We start from the raw sequence: 6,238 nt of genomic DNA on the forward strand, positions 1-6,238 counted from the left end.
GGTAGTGATTATACTTTTAGACTGAACGGTATATTCACAACATCCATAATAATTTGTTCTGAATATCTATCCTGTACTTACAATGATGCTTTTGGTAAAACTCTCTCCTTAAACAGTCATAAACGATGGAGGATGACTTTCATCCACCGCAGCCTTGTGACACCTCTTTTGATGAAATAGTTCAAGTTTGGACCAATGATCCCCAACATTAATGGGGCCAGTGCTGAGGTGAGTGAGCGGGATTTTGGGGTTTTTACATGCTCCCACCAATGAAAATTATTATTCTTCATTTGAAATTGTGAGAGATGCACAAAATAGTTGGCTTTTTTCAGATTTTCTTCTCCAAATTAGACAGCATTAACTGAGAGATTGTCCTAAATTGGAGGGGATATTGCATTGTCTTTTTTGAGAACATTTGAAGACATTGGCACAATGATTCAGTGGTTAGCACTGCTGCCACAGACCGGGGTTCAATTCAACCCTTGGCTGACTGTCTGTGTGGAGTTTACACATTTCTACTGTGACTGGGGTTTCCTGTGGGTTTCCTCTGAGTGCTTTGGATTCCTCCCACCATCCAAAGATGTGTAGGTTCCGTGGATTGGCCATGGGAAATGCAGGGTTACAGGGAGAAGGTAGGACAGATGAGTCTGGGTGGGATGCTCTCAGGACGTCGGTAAGCGCTCAGTGGGCTGAACGACCTGCTTACATATTGCAGGGATTCTATGACTCTATGTCCTTGAACTATTTCATCTGCCCTTCTGGATATCAGTTGCTAAATTATGCTCATCTAGATTTGAAAGAGTTTGGTTCTGGAAATCCTGTGTCTAACAAGTGAATAACACAAAATAAAAACCAAAAGAACTGTGGATGCTGTAAATTATGAACAAAAACTGAAGTTGCTGGAAAAGCTCAGCAGGTCTGGCATCATTTGTGGAAAAAAATCATCAGAGTTAATGTTTTGGGTCCGCTGACCCTTCCTCAGAACTGTGAATAACTCAACCTGCCAATGGAGCTGATTAATTGGATGTTAGCCTGAGACAGGAAGCTGATATTGGAATGCCTTTGCAGAATTTGTAGAGGCATCATTGTTGACTATTTTTGAAGGATTTTAGTTGCAAAAAAAATTTCTTCTCAGAGCTTGTCTTTTAGGAGAGAAAATAACAGATGTTTTCAAATGGTCACAATTGGAAGGACAGTGTGAAAAAGAGAAGTTGACCCCGATATTCCTGCTTCCTGAGATTTATTCTTGAACCAACATCAGTGAAAACAGGTGATCTGGTCATCAACAGATATTGTCTTTAAAACCTCACCGTGCAAGAATAGACTTCCAAATTTCGTACAGAGTCTACAATTCAGAAAGTACTTCACTGTCAGTGAAATGCTTTGAGCTGGCCTGATATGGTGGAAGGCAAATATTCTGCAAATACAGGTTTCATTAGGAATCAATGTATTCTTTGTTTTTTGAAATCAATCCTTGGAGCAGATTGTTCTGCATGAGTAGAAACCAGCTTCCAGGAGGACAGGAACTCCCAGTGTGGCCTAAGGCTAGGAACTGATTCTTCCAAAAGGAGTCTTGACTTGCTAGCCAGAAGCTGGGAGCAGCTCGTTTTCAGATGGGCCTTTGCTTGCTGGTTTGAGAGTGCAGCCCTTTTCCTCCTCAGTAACTCAGATGAGAATAGACAGCACAGCTGGTCAATGGACTGTAAGTTATAATCTTCAACTGCAAAGAAGACTCAAACACCTAGTGAACTACAAAGAAGACTCAAACACCTAGTCAACAAATCACCCCACTCCCAAGACCAAGAATTCCCAGAACTCCCAGCTCATGGAATTCCTCAACTCGATTAAAGACATAGAGATAGAGGACGAAGAGACCATGATATTGTTTGACGTCACCGCCCTATTCACATCAATAGACATACCACTAGCAAGGGAAACAATGATGACATTACCTGAACAAGAAAATGACCCCAATGAAACCATCTCCAAGGGCAACATGCTTAAACTACCGGACCAAATGCCTGACTACCCACTTCACCTTCAATGGCCAAACATATGAACAAATCAACAGGGCACCCATGGGATTGCCTATCTCCAGACTCATAGCAGAAACAGTGATGCAAAGACTGGAAAGGACTGCCCTTCTGCAAATCCAACCTAAACTATGGATACGATACGTAGATGACACCTTTGTCATCATGAAACAGACCAAATTAGAAGAGACACACAAACTCATAAACAACATCCTCACTGGAATAAAATTCACTAGAGAGGAGGAGAAGAACAAACAACTTCCATTCCTGGATATCATGGTAGAGCGCAAGACAAATGGGAAACTGCAAACTAAAGTACACCGAAAAGCCACACACACAGACCAGGCACTGAACTTCAACAGTAACCATCCCAGCACACACAAACAAAGTTGTGTATTAATGCTATTTTAAAGAGCAACAACACACTGCAGTGACATGGAACTACACCAAGAGGAGAAGGAATACCTCTTCCAAGTGTTCAAGAATAATGTATATCCAAAGAACTGGGTCAGGAAATGCCTACAGGAACAGCATCAGAAAGATTCTACATGCCTCAACACACTCATCAAACTACCCTACATCAGGAGCATGTCAGAACTCATCACAAGACTCCTACAGCTGCTCAGAATCGGAGTGGCACATAATATTTTGTCAAACTCTGTCATTAGATTACAGCAGTGAGCACACTTCTGAAACACATCATTGCTCCAAAGCATCTTTGGTTATGCTGAAGTATTCAAAATTTCTATTTAAATATAGATTTCCCCTACCTGTCAATCTAAATTAGCAATCATATGGAGCAGGTCAAGAAGTTCTTTTCTTTTCAGTGTCCACCCCACTCTGTCTCTCTCACATTCTGTGTTCTTGTCTGTCTCAAAGAAACAGTCAACTAGTTCCACAACATCTCTTCTTTAACTCACAGCCATTTATATATATATATACATATATAAATTTTCCTTGCATTTCTGTCAGAGTAAAACACTGCACAACTCCTGCTTTAAATCTAAACTAACACCAACTCCTCCAAAGATAGTTCACCTTCAAAACATGTCAGGAACTAACAGGAAATATAACAGCTGTGGGACTCCTCTTTGCAGCAAGTAGAATCTTCATAGTGTCTCAGAATGCTTGGTGCTGCGACCATGGCAACAGATTCCAGTTTTGATGGTGACAGATTTATAAAAGTAAAACATAAGATTTATATCCTATAGCTGATAAATCCAGCATCATGTGTTTAAAGTCATGAATAAAAGTCTGAAAAGTAAGACATTCCATGGAGTTCATATCAATTCAATCACTTTCACAACCGACTATGACCACAATCCCACAATCTGAACAAATACTGCAGCTTGTGCAGAATTACTGAGTGCCAGATAGGAAGGGACACCGAGAGAGATGTGGGAGCAGAAAGAGGCTATTCAGCTCATCAATTCTACTGAGAGCACAGCTGATCTGATAATTTCAACTCCATTGTCATGTCTTTTCCCCATAATCTTTGATTTCCTTATTGATCAATCCTGAAGTTGTAGCACTCTTGATGCAATGGCTCTGTTTTTCTCTCCACAGGTGCTGCCAGGCCTGCTGAGTTTTGACAGTGCTTTGTATTTGTTTCAGATTTAGAAACTTCCCAGAATTTTGCCTTTATTCTGCTGGTAAACAATGTGTCTGCTTTAGCATTGAATGGTGATTTCATTGAAACATGAGATTCTTAAGAGGGTAAATGCTCAAAGGATGTTTCCTTTCATAGTAGAGCCTATGGTCAGACGACATAGTCTCAGAATAAAAGGACCCCAAATTTGTGCTGTGATGAGGAGGAAAGTCCACTCACAGAGCTGAGTCTTTGAAGCTCTTTGGCACAGAGTGCTGTGAGGATAGAATGCTTGAGTGTATCTAAGCCTAAGGTAGATTTTTGATCAGTCGAGAATGAAGGGTTATGGGGAAAGAGTAGGAAAGAAGAAATGAGGAATGTCTGATCAGCCATAATCATATTGAATGGAGGAGCAGGCTAGGGGCGGAATGGTGTCACCCTGTTCCGACTTCCAACAGTCATGTTTAATCACCCAGCCTTGCCATCCCTCTGCAGTAGTGCAACCCACAGATTCACTGTCCTCTGAAAGATGAAATTCTTTATCTCTGTCTTAAATGAGTGACCCTTAGGGATACTGAGGGAAGTGGAAACCACGAGTGGTGCCTGGGACCGGGTAACATGTTCTTGGTTTGATTTGCAGCTCCTGATCAGCGCTCTAGCTTTTATCCACTCATCATGGATTGTGCCCAGGTGATTGACGGCGACACCTGACCAATATTCAGCGCCATTTCCTGTTGTAAGAGTTTCAGGTTTCATCGTCTCCCCTTGCTCACCAGTGAGTTCACACCAGCGAGAATCTGTTCAGCTGCACAGTCTGTGGAAAGAGTTTCACTCAGTCCTCCAACCCAAGGGCACATGAGCAAGTTCATAAATGAAGCCCAAAACGCACGGACTGCAGCAGCTCAAGAAGACAGTTCACCAGCATCTTCTCCAGGGCAGTGAGGGATAGATAATAAATGCTGGCCCAGCCATGAAATAATTCTAAAAGAGGGGCAGCAGGCGTTGGATTGAGTTTTTTTTGCTACTCTTGCTTCAGGATTTTTTTAAACACAAAACAATCCCATTCACTAAAGTAAAGATTGCAGAAGGGGGTTACAGCAAATGCTTGATTCAGCAAAGCTCTTCGGTCTGATCGTATGGTTTTGTCATGTATTGTGGAGTCCGACTCACCACACCTGACAGCTTCAGGATTAAGAATAGAGGAAATAGCGTTGTGTTTAATCCTCCACTTTTTATTTTGATATTTTCTATTCCATTTTCCCTTCCTTGGTACCCCCTGCAAAAACGAAGTTTTCATATGTATAGCAGATCAGTCAGCAAGTTCAACAATTGGTCCGAACTGAAAACAAAGCCAAAAGTACAGCTCATCTTCCATCAAAGAATTGCTCTGCACTAAAACTGCTGCATTTGTTGCTCACACAGAAACTCAGTTCCAAAGTCTCATGAATTGTCTGTGTTTCTCCTTGCCTAAAAGGGAGACGGTATGGGACTGAGATTAACAGCTTTTTAAGAACAAGAGAGGACAAATGCTTCATCGACAACTGAAATTCTTTGCTCTGAGTTTCTATCCTCCACTGACAGTATTGACCTTGTAAACTCCTTGACAGGATATTAGAAGGAAAGGAAAGTCAAATGTTAACAGCCACTTGATCCATCAAGACTGGAATACCATTGGTCTTTGAATGTGGAAGGAGAAATATTTGTTTTGTCTGTGGGAGAACAGTTCAAGTATCATTTGAAATCACTGAGAGACGCACAACCTGCATGAGAGGGTTCCAGTGCAGCACAGACTGTGGAAAGAGCTTTAACCAGTTACACAGCTTGAAAAATCCTCACATCACTCAGAGCAGGGAGGCACAGTTCACGAATTGTATGTGGGGTCAGGGCTTAAACTAAATATCTAACCTGGAGAGGCTGTGGAAATTTGAGCGCTGTGGTAAAGGATTCATTTTTTCATATAGACTGGAAAGCCATTGATCTAGTCCGAGTGGAGAGAAGGGAGAAACCATTTGTCTATTCAGTTTGTGAGAAAATATTTACTCAGACATTTCCCTGATGTCACACCAGAGAGTTCACACTGAACAGAGGCCTTCAACAATTCATCCATTCTCACTGCACCCCAGTGAGTTCACATGGGGGAGAGACCATTCACCTGCGCCATTTGTAGGAAAGGATTCACTCAATTGTTTGACCTGGTCAGACAAGGAGGTTCACTCTGTGAGGAGACAGTTCACCTTCTTTGTTTGTGGGAAAGGATTCATGTGGTTGTTCACTTCCCCCATCACACCACCAAGTTCACACTAAGGAGAGACATTTCAGCCGCTCTCCCTCCTGAAAGGGTTTCAGGCAGTTTCAAAGCAAAGTCAACAACTGAGATGCAGTGCCCTTTCTTCAGAACCACTCTGCACACTAACACCTCAAACTGGGGAGAAATTGTTTTTCTGTTCTGTGTTTGGGAAGGGACTCAATCAGTCGTGATACCTGCAGACATATCAGTGAGTTCATATGTGAAGGTAGTGTTTTGATTCTGCTACTATTACCCATGTTAATCACATGCAGGATTCATTCTGTGAAAGTATTTGGTTTGTTCCTGCTGACATGAACAGCCCTGCAATTG

This window comes from Stegostoma tigrinum, chromosome 7 (genome assembly GCF_030684315.1).
Source record: "Stegostoma tigrinum isolate sSteTig4 chromosome 7, sSteTig4.hap1, whole genome shotgun sequence".
NCBI classification, from domain to species: domain Eukaryota; kingdom Metazoa; phylum Chordata; class Chondrichthyes; order Orectolobiformes; family Stegostomatidae; genus Stegostoma; species Stegostoma tigrinum.